The sequence below is a fragment of the Colossoma macropomum genome, unplaced genomic scaffold (assembly GCF_904425465.1).
Source record: "Colossoma macropomum unplaced genomic scaffold, Colossoma_macropomum, whole genome shotgun sequence".
NCBI classification, from domain to species: Eukaryota; Metazoa; Chordata; class Actinopteri; order Characiformes; family Serrasalmidae; genus Colossoma; species Colossoma macropomum.
Window position 1 is genome coordinate 5,632,150 of NW_023494800.1, and position 16,365 is coordinate 5,648,514.

Consider the following 16,365-nt stretch of genomic DNA (forward strand, 5'->3'; position numbering starts at 1 on the left):
AGCCAGCGCAAGACTTTCTCCAGACGAAAACGTGACCCTGTTTGTGCTCCACTTGGCCACGCCTTTTATAACAGCAGAAAACAAAAACATGTTATTCCAATGTTTTCGACGGACGCCACCCTCGTGGTATTGCTGTTTAGTTTTGCGTGATCTAAGGAGAGAGTAATTCCCAGTGTTGAGAGAAGGCCTCATTCACACAAAGAAGCTGCCTTTCTATTGTTTCACTTTTTAATCCGCTTCTTAAAACGACTACAGTGCTGAGGTGCCTTTCATTTCACAAAAGTCTGGCCACCGCTGGGGTTGCGATTGTGTCATAAGTCTGGCTCCGGCCTTCTGGGCACATCAAACCCTTCACTAGTTATTCACAATTTCTACGAACAGCAATTCAGACGAAAATAACATGAGGCAAAATATAGAAAATGAGTCACGGCAGCTGAGACAGAAAGGGTGAGTGAACAGAGGCGACTAAATAGTGCACGTTCTTCTCGTCAGTAGATTAAAAAAAACAACAGGAAAAAGCCCCAAAAGGTTTAAAACATCTGTGTGCGTTCGTGTCAAAAGCCTTAGAAGCTGAGTTAACACTGTTTTGCTATAGTATATAGAAATAATTACAAAAAGACATGTTTAAGTTCATAGTTATGTATGGAATTACATTTGCATTAGCAATACACTGAAACGAAACATCGGGAAAAGCAATGCAAAACTTGTCATTTTATTTTTGCTTCTGAATTAATTTTATAATGCTGACAATGCCTCTAAGACAACAATCGCCAAGCTGAGAAAGAGAGAACAAGAGGACTAATTAAATTTTAAACAGCTTGCTAAAAGATATTAACTATTAGAAGCTATAAAAGTGTTAGAATGTAATACTTTATGGTTTCCCAAGGGCATCTATAGCTAAATAGCTTCCATACCTAACAATATAAAGCTAGTTAAGTCTAAAAGGCTAAAAACTACAATATCTACACATACAATAACTACGAATTACCAATAATAACTAACTAGAATACTAAATAACATGCTAAATGCGATGAGACGATGTGTATGGAAAAAACGGCGCTGATGTTTTCCCTCGCTCTCGGCTCGTATGGTCTCATATTTATGAACGGCACGAGCAGAGCCATCTCTCTGCATGGCTCTGGGCACAAGTAGGGCAACATCAGGGGGCGGTTATGTTGGTTGACTGACTTGCATACTGTGACGTGTCATGGTACTTTGGTACGAAGACACGTCATCCCCGCCTATAGCAGAGTTGAACCAGAGGGGCGCAGCAGAGGCGGAACTGACCGCGATAAAAATGATATTTTTACAGTTTGGAAAGATGTTTTCACATTTCAAGCAAGACTGGTATATTTTATTATTACAGAGCAATGCATTTTAGCTATTAATGAAAAAAAGGGCCTTAAGTTGCAGTTACTCGATAAAGAAGAAACAGCCATAAACCTTAACAATTCATTTGTTGTGTGTTACGATTTTGACACTTTAGCATAGACCAGTTTAATGTTTTGCCATTTTCGGTCAAAAATTTAAGCCTTTTTTCTGTTTTGGCTGAAATTTTGTGGTGCATCTCTAATTTACATTTAAGTTACATTCTGTGACGAATGGCGAAAACATGGCAAAAATGTAAAGGATAGATTATTTCCACAAAACGTATCTGCATGCAGAATAAAAGCTTTTTATTTAACTCAATCTTTAATAAAAGATACATTTTTATTTACATTAAAGTTTAGAATCTTCACTTTTGATAGTGTCTCTGCTTGTTTCAATACGCTGAGTAAGAAGCATTTACTAGAAAGCTACCATGTTTTTGTTATCACTGTTAGCAACTTCTAAGGGCTAATGTTGTGCACGCACAGGATCTGTAACTATAAGCACAGCTGTATACTCTCTGTAGCAGATCAGTATCAGTATTTATCAGATTCTCTGTTTGTGTTTGTGGAGCAGCGTTAAACAGAACATCACCCCTCAACTCCTATAGCGTAAACACCAGGTACAAATAGCCAGCATTCTTCATTACTTTCATGTTGCTTCACAGCGTTTACATTAAACATGGTAATTCTTACTGAACAACCACTGATCATGGTGTAGATGGCTAAAGCCAGATTAAACGCTCAGACAGATTTCAATAAATGACTCCGAACAGAAGTCCAAAACAGCATCAGCGTCACTCAGATCCTCTAAAAGCATAAACAAGACAGAAAGGTTCGAATCTCCTTCCAAACAATTTGATTATAATTCTTGGTCAGACTTTTTTTTGGATGGTGCCCTATAGATGCTCTACAGACACTGAAATCATTAACAAACTGGTGATGTTAAGTTGATTATCAACAATATTAAGGCTAGGGTTAAGGTTAGGAGTAGATGTGGGTTTTGCCTGGGGGTTAAGATTAGGGTTAGGGACAGATCTAATAAACTCCTTCACACTGAATATGAAGTTTAATTGCATTTAATGGATATTTAGTTGAATGTTACTTATAGACAGACTGAGCATTTACAAAGCATCTACAGTGGACCATCCAAATAAAGTGTTACCTTTAGCAAACAATTTGATCATAATTCTTTAGCTATATTGTTGCTTTGCACTCGAACTCAAACCACAGCTTTGTTTTGGCTGTTTAAGTTGTTTCGCCTCAAAACGTTGTGGTTTGAAGGATACTGCTGGCTTTAGGAAGTCAAGAAAATTCTTTAAAAATTGATCATGGCAGCAAGTTTGTTTTTTTGCCAGGAAAAACTCTATGGGCTGGTCTACCAGACATAGATTAAGCCTAGTCTAGGCCTGAATTGAAGTGTAAATGGTAAATCCCCACTGGAAATTGTGTTTAGGCTAGGATTTAAACCTTAATCTGGATGTGAAAATGAGATCTGGTATGTAATAATAATAACTGTAATCCATATAGCTTCTTTCTTAAGCCCAAGGACTTTACAACAGTAACAAAAAACATTAAGCGTGTTTTCATGCATTTAATAATCCGATAACTGCAGAAAATCTGATTTTGTCAGTAATCCGATCAATGCATTTACATGCACTTTAGTAATCAGATAATGGGGAAACATGAGTCAGATAGTAATCAGATTTCTGCTTTGCAACCAGTCAATACACTTAAAGAAGAAGACGTGACGTAAATGTAAAACTCAAACTTCATGCCACGGCTTTTAAACACCGCGCCACTTTACCTGAAAATACAAACATACAGCATCTAGAAAATTAAGAATATTTAAATTTCTTATTTTGTCAAGCATGTATTTGGTTTCAGCGTCACTCCAACAGTGTTTTACTGTGTCTCGCGGCGACACTGCTTGCTTATTTCTGGTACAGCAGTCTGTTTTCACACATTCACAGACTGAGAAATCCGAAAGAAATCAGAGTAAGAGTTCACATGCACTGAGAAATCTGATTACTTCTGATGACTTCTTAATCGGATTTCTAGATCGGAGTGTGCTGTTTACATGACCATTTGAATAATCAGATGACTGCAGAAATCCAATTATGATCGGATTATTGAGTGCATGTTAACAAACAGTCTCGCTGTATCGATTTGTTCAATTCTATCAGCAGCACCTGATTTAATTAATGAATGACTGATTAGACAAACTAGAGAATGAATGGTAACTGTAAACCTCAAGAAGTTCCTCAAGGAGAGATTTGGAAATGGTTAAGCTTACAGACTTGAACAAAACAGTGTTTATTTATTTTTATTTATTCTAATGTTGAAATAAATGTTTTTTGGCTCTGCATATCATTTTCTCAGAAGAACTTTTGCACAGTATGCTTTACATGCACACATGCAGTTGGACCACTACCTACAGTTCAGCACATCACGATGCACTTTTACACTCCAACAGAACAGAACAGAGCCGCAGCACTCGGAGATCTGCTGAATATGTGTGCGCTGCTGTCAGCTCGGGGCTGTCGACTGTTTATAGTGACCTTCAAACCTCCACTTATGCTGCATGTTTATGTGAATAAAGTCAACATCAGCGCCAGTATGTGTGTGTGTTTGTGTGTTGGGCTGAATGGCAGTGGTTGGAGGTTAATGTAGCTGCGCTACACGTTTGTGGAAAAAGGTTAAAGGAGCTGCGCTGCACATTTCTGAAAGCAGGTTAAAAGAGCTGCGCTGCATGTTTGTAGAAGCAGTATAAAGCAGCTGTGCTGCACGTTTGCAGATGTAGGTTAAAGTAGCTGCACTACGCATTTATTGAAGCAGGTTAAAAGAGCTGCGCTGCATGTTTGTAAAAGCAGAATAAAGCAGCTGCACTGCACGTCTGCAGAAGCTGGTTAAAGTAGCTGCACTACAGGTTCGGAAATGCCAGTTAAAGTAGCCGCACTGCACGTCTGTAAATGTGGGTTAAAGCAGCTGCACTGCACATTTGTAAATGCAGGTTAAAGCAGCTGCACTGCATGTTTGCAGAAGCAGGTTAAAGAAGCTGAGCTGCACATTGTGGAAGCAGAATAAAGTAGCCGTGCTGCACATCTGCAGAAGCAGGTTAACATAGCTGCACTGCATGTTTGCAGAAGCAGGTTAAAGTAGCTGCGCTTGTGGAAGCAGGCTGATGATGGAGAGGGGGGAGTATTATGGGAAAGGTCAAACATGATTCACACTGATGACCTCATCAATCATAACCCACAATGTCTAGCCTTGAGCGGTGGCCTGCACACGAACTGCACACAACCTCCATATCAAACACATACACACAGCACATCCACTCACCCTACAGACAACTCTTAAAAACACACATTTTTATGCACAGTGCTGTGCAAAAGTCTTGTCTAAAACCATTTATCTGGAATATATATATATATATATATATATATATATATATATATATATATATATATATATATATATATATATACACATACACACACACACACACACACACACACACACACACACGCATACAAAAAAAGTATCCCGACACCCCTTCGGAGCTACTATATAATCTACATAGAAAAACAATGGCAACAAAATCGGATGCACTGAGCAGGATAGAGGGGTATAAGCCCCCCAGCACTGGGCTGTGGAGCAGTGGAACTGCGTTCTCTGGAGTGATGGAGCTCCATCCAGTACCTTTGGGATGAGTTGGAGTGATCCAGAACTGGTCACCCAACATCAGTACCTGACCTCACTAATGCTCAATCAAATCCTCACAGCAATGTTCCAACATTTAGTGTAAAGCCTTTCCAGAAGAGTAGAGGCTGTTACTGCAGCAAAGGGGTTCAAACTCCCTATTAACACCCTTCATTTCAGAAGAAACACTGGATGAGCAGATGTCTACATACTTTGGGCGTATAGTGTACGCATGTAAATATATTTAATAAAGTCTTTTTAATTGCTTCCTTATTTCAGTGAAGTAGGCTGGATTCTTTAAACGACTATGCACGGTTTATTACTGTTCAGTGAAGTGGATTTTTATTGTCTGGCCTACTCTGTAAACTCTTGATTACTCAAATAATAATGAAAATACTCAACAGATTATTTTTTACTACTATAATCAACAGCGACGGACTTAAAGCGAACCCTCAAACCACCTAGGGTGCCGACTGCTATCTACAGAAACAGTAATCTGTGAGTAAACAGCTCTATGCTGAATGTACAGATCAGTGATTATGTTTTAGAGACATTGTTTTTCTAGTTCCAGTCTGCGTCCTGTTTTTGGCAGCTTTGCGCCAGAAGCAGAATATCTAATCCGCAGCCATTCCTTGTCAAATATTAATCTTGTAGCCGCAAAGACACACAACAACACTTACAGTACTTTCAAGCGCTACAACAACAAAAATATTATTGCTGCAGTTTTCCCATAAACAGCAGATATGAGGAGAACGTGTAATCACAAACACAATCGGGGGAAAAAAGGGGATTGTAAGAAATCGTATTTACAGCCAAGGAGGACGGAGTTATTTAAGCAGGGGCTCACTTTGTCAACAGACAGAAAGGGGTTTGGTACTTTGGTTCTACTCTCATTCTCCATGATAACTCCGGTTATCTACATGATAAACTGTACAGCAACCATTAGTCTGTAAACTGTAAATCTTCAAAGTGTGGGTGTTTCCAATAAAATGGCCAATGTGCAAATACACTGTATATTCTAAGGAAGATGTCATATTGGTAGTGATGAGTATGGGAACCAGGCAGAAACTGCTTGATCTAATATTGGAGATGAAAAGAGAATGAACATGATTCAATCCTGTCAAAATCTACACTGAAACAGCTCTTATTCACACTGTATGATGTGATGTTGTTAGCTGTGAGGTTTATTGAATGAATGAGTAGTTTCTGCATAATACGTGACTTTTTAATGCTTTAAGGCTTTAAGTTCTTCCATTAAAAAAAGCTATGTTTTAATTCAGGTGCTAGATTCACGATAGCTTTCCTAAGGGGAAAGAGAAAACACTTAAAAAGGATCTTAAGACAAACACTAAGAAGTTCATAAGTATTTTTTTTTAAAATGCAATTCCTTAAAAGCTTAAATATTGTCTTTAGAAGGTCTTAATTATTATTTTCTTCAGAAAATCTTAATTGTAGGTTATTTGTTATGTGGACTATTAATATCATGTTACATTTTACAGATTACCAGAAATGATACCATATTTCCGTGAACCTGTTTTTCGGTTTAATCACATCAGAGCCCAAAGCAACAAAATGAAGAGGGGAAAAAAACTATTTTTCAAACAAGAACTGGAAACGCACAAAATAACCACCAGGTTGGTTTAACAATTCTTTTTTGTGAAAGTCATTACAGTTTAAGAGGTTCACCTTGTCAACTCTTACAGTCTAAGACAAGCACAAGACATAACAGTAAAAAAAAATTAAGAACATTGTTTTTCAAGAATATCACTCGTTCTGACAATAACGCTGTAATGCTCAGAAAGCAGGTTGTGCTTGCGTTGCGTTATGAAATGTGTTGTAACACATTTTGAACACAACTATGTGCAAAATCCCGCCTGTGTAGCTCGAAGCATCTGCGTTCATGTCTTTGTGTAAAGTATGTTTCAGGCCTTAAAGAAATTTGGAAAAATCTTGAGACTTTTTTTTTTTAAGAACAATAATTTACTGTATTTTGTGTTTGTAGTTGGGGGAAAGAAGCACATTTAAGAAGATTCGCTTCTTTATCAAAAATGGGGCTTCTGTGATTCCGGCTCCAGATCTGTATCGGCCGTTAACAATGTCTCAATATCAGAATGAGTATCGGAAAAGGAAAAAGTGGTTTTGTGCCATCTCTAATTCTAAGAAGAACAGTAACCGATTTTAGTGATTCCAGACAGATAAAGCGGTTCTAAGGCTGGGCGTTCACTACATGACTTTTAAAATCTTAAAAGATTTCTAAAACAGAGAGCATCACACACTTCACGTCAGTTTGTTACAGAATTTCTTGTCTTTCTGTCGTGAGGGAGCTCAGACTAGACGACAAGGCAAAGAGAGGGTATAACACAATGAGTTTGGGCTATGAATAAGAACTCAAACTCCCAGATCTCCTCAGATCACATGACACAAACAAAGCTAAACTTACTTACTTCTGCCTGTTTTACACTCCTCTGTCTCTGCTCTTCTAGCTCTCTCATTAGTTGCTGTTTGAATCACTCGTTGTGTAAATCTCTGACCTTCTCACACCGCAGGACTCGTGAACGTTTTGAGTCATAAATATCAAACATGTTTGATAATATCGGAGAGTCTCAGATCCCTTCAGAGTTCGATCAGTGGGCTAAAGATTCACTCGCTTCTCCTCTCAAACTACCAGATCGTCCCTGATGTCAGTTGCTTCTGATCGAGATCCGGATCTGGAGAATCGCAACAGATTGTGAAAATTTGTCGCGAGGGGCAAACCGGCCTTAAAATAGGGCAAAGAAATCTACACAAACACAGAGAGAGAGAGAGCATGAGCAGCTGAGCGCTGTAAACTGGTGAATTTTCAGTTTTGAAGCAAGCGGAAGATGAACAGACAGTTCAGTTCGGTACTCAGTGTGTTAGAGACACAGACAGTTCAGTGGCAGGTGCTTGTGTCTGGGTAGAATCAGGAGCAGTACAGAGTGGCAGACTGCAGCACTGTCTGTCTGCCGTGTTTGGGCTAGACAGAGTGCTGGAAGCTGTGTCACTGTGACCTACTGAGACAGCACAGAGCCTGACCTGCGGCACACGGACACACACGCAGCGTTATCAGACCGACTGTCTGCTCTAGTGTGTGTGTGTGTGTGTCACAGACACAAACACATTCCCAGACAAACACATCCAATCATGCACAGAGAGATTGAGAGAGAGAGAGAGAGAGAGGTGAGACAGAGAGCCGTAAAATCCACAGCTCTCTCACCCACTTTTCCTCAAGCTCTTTTCTTTCTCTCTCTACTGTGTTTATTCTTCTTCGACATTTCCTTTTTTCTCACAGTGTCAGTCTTTTGAAACTTTCCCTTCGCTGCCTTTCCCCCCTCTATTTTTACCCCGCTGTTCTGTCCCTGTGTGTGTGTGTGTGAAATGTGGAGGAAGAGCAGTAGACGGCACTCCGCTCCCCTGGTGGCTCTCACTGTTAAAAATAGCCAGCTCTGTCTCTCACCTACCCAGACCAGACTCCTGCAGCATCGCTCAGCTTTTCACACTCTCGCTCTCTCTCACACACAATTAAAGGAATAGTTCGTCCAAAAAAATAAAAAATACCCCCAAAGTAGTCAACCTCCTTTAGTTTTGCACTGAACCTGTAACAGATTATGCCATTATCCTCTAAGTCATCAAACATTCATCCGTGTTTATAGATAGCAGTGGGTCATATGGTGTCAGAGACCACATAAGCAAGTCTATTAGAGATACTGAACAACTCCACATGTCTAAGATGAGTGTCTGATCATTTAGGCATGCAGTTTGCACAGTGCTAACCGGTGGGGTATAAGCTTCCATTACGTGTTATGCTGCCTTCAAGTCGTGTCGGAAATATCGTATTTACGAGATGGATGTACATGAATGGCACCACAGTGTCGCATTTACTGGTGGGAAACTCTGATTTTTTGATAAGCCCTGAGTTTCCGAGTTGGTGGCGTGTCAAAAAAAACAATGAGAGCAGCTGATAAACTGACCGTTTTTCAGTTATTCATCAGCCACAACATTAATACTGCAGGCTGAAACCATCCACACATGGAAATACAGATATACAGAATGTATATACACAGACTCTCTTTAATAACAGAAAAATAAAAATAAACCGAAAACATTATTTCCACTTATTTCCAACCAAAACCACTTGAACACAAATCAAGTCGGACTTACGACCTCCGAAGTCATAAGCAGGAACATCCAAAGAGGACTTGAAGGCAGCATGAGCTACATTAACCTCGTAGCTCCAGTTCAAAACTAAAGAACCTCAGATACCAAACATGTCTTGTTGGGCGATGTTCAGTTAGTGGGTCTCAGTGGTCGAAAAAGCGGGTGAATGAAAGAAGGTAGGTTTCCATCGGAAGCACAGGTGCAATACTTTGCAAAGTCAGAGACCACCCTTCATTTTTCATACCCTGTCAAAATGACTTAAGTACAAGTTGTTTTTCAGCATCAGCAAAACAGCTTTAACAATTTACACAGAAGCCTCAACAGCTAAAGATAACATCATGTTTTTCAGTATTCAGTGTGTCACTCTTTACCTTTATTACAACTTTCATTCTTTTCAGGAGACTCACTTTCAGTTTCTGAAAGAATCTGCTGACACACCTCCAAAGTTCAGTCTTAGAAGCTGGCTGATCATTTTCTGAAGTAATCAAACACATTCAGTGGTGTTGAGGTCTGGACTCTGAGGTGGTCAGTCCACTGTTCAGCTTCTTTGTTTGATGTGTCCGTCTCCTTTTCTCAGTGAGGTTCTTCTTGAACAGCTACACATCCTTTCAGACCCACAGCGCTGAGTCGTCTTCTCACAGTGGAAGGATGGACAGAAACACCTGTGGATGTTTTCAGATCTGAAGCAGCTTGATTTTCTCCTCTCTCTCAGAGATGAAAGCTTGAAGTGCTGTTTATCTGATGGGGGCAGTTTTGGTGTCTACCAGGTCTTCCAGGTGGTTGTTAGGAGCCCGATTTTCTCTGTGTCTTTTAATCTGTTTTTGAACTCCAGTATTGGAAACTTTTTTTCTTTGACTTTAAAGTGAATAACTTGTATTTAATGGCAATTTTGCCAATAAATTAATAAATAAAGGTCTCTGACTTTTGTACAGTACAGATCTGTATTTGCTGCCCTCGAGTGAAACATTTCTTATGCAGGCCGAACAGGAAAAACAAAATACTTGCCAACCCTGTAATACCAGCATTAATGTAAAATATTGTGTGATGTGATATTTTGGACATACCACCTATTACAATATACGGCACACATAAGCAGAAGTAGAAGAATGTGAGAGTATGAGACAAGAAGAGGGTGGTCTTCATTCTGAGTGTGATGTGGAATGCTGGCTGACTCCCTGAAGGTGACACGGCAGAAGAAGAACGGTGGGAAGCAGGAGCATCTGGAGGAAGAGGAGCAAACTCCATCATAAGGTCATAACGGAGGCCACGGATCCATCACGCTCGTCAAAAAGAAAGCGTACAGCTGGAGTGTATTGAAGATCAAAGCAGTCAATATCAGTTTAAGAACGACGGCCATCAGGATTCATGTTCATACCAATTAGCGCAATCGAGGCGCAGCAGTCGGCCTGGATTGACTCGGACATCGCTTAGAAAATCAATAACTGGTGTAGACCCAGATGAAGAATTCCTCTCGTTCTTGCAAACAGGTCTCGGGAGGGCAGTTAAATCATTAACAGCAGAGTCACCATGCCAGTCTGTATCAGTTCCCCAGTGAGGCGCCGTTTTTCTTAAGCTAAGCTGTTAAGTGTTAACTGTGAAGGTGCTAGATAACCTGGAGAGGAGACTGCAGCAGGCCATGATAATAAAGGCACAATAGAATAGAATAGAATAGAATAGAATAGAATATGAAAGCTCTGAGTGCTCAGGGATGGAAATCTCTGATCTCACAATGATGTGATTTAGGTAAAAAACAATTTAGAAAACAATTTAATACATCACAAAGAACGTCACCACAACTTGATTCAGTTATTTTTGTATGATTTACAATTATTGTTAAACATACAGTCGGTCGCAAAGGTTTGAATACCGCCAGTCGAATTACATGATCTGTTGTTGGTTTTCCAGGTAAAAATAAATAAACACACCCTCTACAGGGAAGAAACCTTTCTGCAAAGGCTATTTATGCAAAATATATTTCGCTGCTGTCGGAAGAAAACCTTGTATCTCCATTTTTGACATTTTTCAGTTTTTGACCATTTGAAAATACCTGTTGGCCTTTACAGTGTATGTAAATTTCATGATGAATGGACCAAAAAAAAACAGGTCAAAATGACTTGGAAAAAAGTCTGGTTCCATTGACTTACATTAAAAGTAAAGTGTTTTTTCCTTCTCCTGTAAAGTTATCATTTTGGATATACAAGGTTTTCTTCCAACAACAGCAATTTATTTGATTAAAGCACTCCAATATCAATGCAGTTGAATCGTCATTTACAGTTTGATGCATCACAATGCATTTTTAGTACAGCCTGAATCAATATATTGGTTGGCTGGTAATATTGGCTGACACTGACAACCCATGGTATTACTGATATCAGTGAAAGTATCACTGCTTTTTTTAAACACATACAAATTGTATCCAAACCTAATCTTAAGCATGAGAGCAACGTAGTGAACTAGACTTTAATGAAGAGAACTGATAAAAAACGAAGAATTAGGAGTTTATTTATAGTGTATGTATCCACTGCACCTCATGGTACCATTTAAAGCTGATGCGTGCTCCATTGGTGAGCTGTGAACGTTTATATTCTGGGTAATTTCTATGTTAATTTGACGTTAAGAAGACCCGAGAACTGACAATCGTATTGATCAGTAAAGCACGGTTTGGCTCGAAGTACTGTGGTAATAAATACGTTTTAAAATTAAAGTATAAAATGACACCAGCCGATTTCAGTTTAAGTGAAAGTGAATGTAAATTCACAAAAAACATACTGAGCGTGTTTACACGCACTCAATAATTCTGTCAGTAATTCGATCAACACGTTTACATGCTCTTGAGTAATCAAATGAGGAAACTCTGGGTCTACATGAGTCAGATAGTAATCAGACTTCAGCTTTGCAACCTGCCAATAAACTCACAGAAGACGACGAGACGTAAATGTAACGTGAAACTCAAACTTCATGCCACTGCTTTTTTTTTTTTTTAAACATTGTACCACTTTACCTGAAGATATGAACATACAGCATCTAGAAAATGAAGAATATTTAAATCCTTTATTTCGTGTTTGGTTTCAGCGCCGGTCCAAAAGTGTTTTGCTGCGTCTTGTGGTGACGCTGCTCGCTTATTTCTGGTACCGCCGTCATTCTCGCACATGCGCAGACTGAGAAATCCGAAAGAAATCAGAGTAAGAGTTCACATGCACTGAGAAGTCTGATTACTGAGCTAAAATCCAGCTCTCTATCAGATTTCTTAATCAGATTTCTAGATTGGAGTATGGTGTTTACATGACTGCAGAAATCTGATTATGATGGGATTATTGAGCGCATGTAAACACACTGACTGTCACCTTTATTTCACCAGTATTTATTTATTTTAATGGTTTTTACTCTTTACTGTTATTGCATTACAATACAAGACTAAATGTCAGAATAACAAGCTGAACTAGTGAAACTGCTGAATTATGGTTAAAGGCAATCTTACAAAAGACATTTAATTAATGTAACACTTTTAACAGCACAAAAAAAACATTTTAACGTTAATTAACAGGTTTTATCCGGCACCCACTTTTAAACAGTGAGCCACACACCTACTATGAATCAAACATGTACAGACGAGTGACGAATTAAAGGACAAACCTAAATAAATGAGTAAAGAAACGTAAGTGCAGATAACTGGCCTCTTCAGGAGGACAGCACCCCCCCTCCACAGGGCACGAGGGATCATTTGATGAGTATGAAAATGATGTAAATCAGACACTTTTGGCCTTCACAGTTAGCCAATCTCAACCTGGTTGAACATGTATGATAGATTTTAGACTGAAGACTCAGACAGTGCTCCCCACCACCTTCAACAAAACGCCAACAGAGGGAACATCGTTTGTACAGTTCCAGCGACTTCTAGCATCTATGTGAAGGTGTATTGAAGCTGTGCTGTGGCCTTCAGTGGCCCTTACTGAGACTTTTTTTCTTTATATTTCTGCCATCTTTATCATAAAGAGTGAGCAACAAGAATGATACAAGGCCGGTTCACATATAGGAAGGAGACGCAAGTCAAAGAGAGAGAGAGAGAGAGAGAGAGAGAGAGAGAGAGAGAGAGAGAGAGAGAGACAGAGACAGCAGTGTGTGGTCCAAATCTGGCTCATCCTTTGTGACTAATGCGAATTTGGCCTCATGTTTCCTCTGACTTCCTGTCCACACAGGAAGAAGACTCCTCTGGGCAGACTGGAGTCATTAAACTACTTCAACACTCGACCGCAAGAGCGGAGCAGCAATCAGGAGCTCAGGCATCAAAGACAAAGCGCTCTAATAACACACAAGCTGCTTCACTCGCTCTGCGTCTACAGAGAGAAATAGCTCAACATTACTATATAAATGAAAATGACAAAATGCCTTCAAACCACACAGAAAATAGCGAAGAGGGTCTTTTCCTAAAAGCATTTTCGACATAAAACAGTAACACGGGTATCTCGACTGTTCTGAGTGCTCGTTCAGTCAGGAGAAGCGCATTTTGTTCCAGTGCTTGATTTTTACCAGAGCTATTTAAGTGCCCAAACGCTGGGTTAAAAAAAAGAGAAATAAGCTGAGGGTAATCCTGCTGACTCAGAGAGAACCTGAACACCCGCAGGAGTGCTGAAGGCAACTTTACATAGTAAATCACATTTTTAAAGAAAATTATAACCTAAAATGTTTTTAAAGAATAAAATAACTGTTTGAAATGCAGTGTGAGGCAATGCCTGATGCAACAGGAACGCTGCCTGTATACTGGATCTCTGCGTTTGCTCTATTTATTATTTTTTTTATGATGTATTTATTTTGCCAAAAGCATTTTATTTTGTTTTACACATTAGAAAAGAGACTTAACTCAATCACAGTGCATGAACACTAGGCCTGATTGCAATTATTATTAATAATATATTATTATTAATCATTTAATTATTATTAATATGTTTGCTAAGAATGCCTTTATTTATTTGGTGTTTGTAAACTGTAAACACTTAATATGTAATGTTTGTATATTTTATGTTTGTTAATGACATCTTTAGAGGGCGGCAGTGAGTAACTTGTTTATTTGATGCTTATTAATAACAACTTTAGATGGTAATGGTGAGTAATGTTTGTTTATGTTAACGCCTTTAGAGGGCGGCAGTGAGTAACGTTTGTTTATTCGATGTTTGTTAATAACACCTTTAGAGGGCAGCGGTCAGTAACATTTGTTTATTTGATGTTTGTTAACACCTTTAGAGGGCAGCAGTGAGTAATGTTTGTTTATTTGACGTTAATAACACCTTTAGAGGGCAGCAGTGAGTAATGTTTGTTTATTTGATGTTTGCTAACACCTTTAGAGGGCAGCAGTGAGTAATATTTGTTTATTTGATGTTCATAACACCTTTAGAGGGCCGCAGTGAGTAATGTTTGTTTATTTGATGTTAATAACACCTTTAGAGGGCGGCAGTGAGTAATCTTTGTTTATTTGATGTTTGTTAACACCATTAGAGGGCAGCGGTGAGTAACGTTTGTTTATTCTGTGTTTGTTAATAACACCTTTAGAGGGCGGCGATGAGTAATGTTTGTTTATTTGATGTTAATAACACCTTTAGAGGGCGGCAGTGAGTAATCTTTGTTTATTTGATGTTTGTTAACACCATTAGAGGGCGGCGATGAGTAATGTTTGTTTATTTGATGTTTGCTAACACCTTTAGAGGGCAGCAGTGAGTAATATTTGTTTATTTGATGTTCATAACACCTTTAGAGGGCCGCAGTGAGTAATGTTTGTTTATTTGATGTTAATAACACCTTTAGAGGGCGGCAGTGAGTAATCTTTGTTTATTTGATGTTTGTTAACACCATTAGAGGGCAGCGGTGAGTAACGTTTGTTTATTCTGTGTTTGTTAATAACACCTTTAGAGGGCGGCGATGAGTAATGTTTGTTTATTTGATGTTAATAACACCTTTAGAGGGCGGCAGTGAGTAATCTTTGTTTATTTGATGTTTGTTAACACCATTAGAGGGCAGCGGTGAGTAACGTTTGTTTATTCTGTGTTTGTTAATAACACCTTTAGAGGGCGGCGGTGAGTAATGTTTGTTTATTTGATGTTAATAACACCTTTAGAGGGCGGCAGTGAGTAATGTTTGTTTATTCTGTGTTTGTTAATAACACCTTTAGAGGGCAGCGGTGAGTAACGTTTGTTTATTTGATGTTTGTTAACACCTTTAGAGGGCGGCAGTAAGTAACATCAATTATTTATTTGCCAATTAATCATCACCCAAAATTTCAAAATCATGATCGGTTTACTGAATATTGATATATAGCAACAAAAACAAAGACAATATATTGAATAAATGAGAAAAAGAAATAAAAAGTTTGCGCTGTTTCTAAAACCCAACTCTGCAGTGCAGTGCTGAGAGCTCTGTAATACACGCTGACAAAGCAGTAAACATTCACATAACAGAGCAAACACGAATAAAATCAACAAAAAGGAGGGGATTTCTATGATCTCTGAGCGACTACTAAGAGCAGGGAAACAGACTCAAGCACAGTGCCTCGTGAAAATCTGCAGCTGATCACAGCCGGGGACTGCAGTGGAAGGCAGAAAGTGTTTCTTGGCACACAGGGCTAATGGGTAGTGGAACAGTGGACTACAGCCACATTACATATGTCACAGTCCTGCCAGGGTGTGTTCAGTCATCAATTAGAATCAGCACTGCATAACATGAACACACTATCATACTGCAACTGTACTGCTATACACTGTATTGTTACATACTGAAACATATTTATACAACATAAAACTTGACATGAGGTTTTTGATTTTGACCAAAATGATTTATTGGTCATTAGCAACAATTTGTCAAACGATGTGACTGCCTGGATTCATCCAAACTCCCAAAGAACATCTGTGATTAGTTATTGGTAGAGTCTGACTGATACACCGGCTGGCCTATATCAGCCAATGCTGACAGAATGCAGATTTAACAGCATCAGTAAAAATACTGGAGTAACGTGGTGATATGAGCCTTTTATTTTTGGTATAGCACTGTAGAGAATCGTACTCATGATCTCCCAATGATACAGAGAATCCTTTAGCACAAGGATATACATAACACACATAGCAAAACCTGCTCT

The 16,365-nt window shown here is 38.9% G+C and overlaps 1 protein-coding gene across 1 annotated transcript in view; it reads right to left on the reverse strand.

Moving 5' to 3' along the window:
- Positions 1–16,365, reverse strand: part of dym (dymeclin) — a 168,318-nt gene that overhangs the window by 64,473 nt on the left and 87,480 nt on the right. The window lies entirely within an intron of this gene.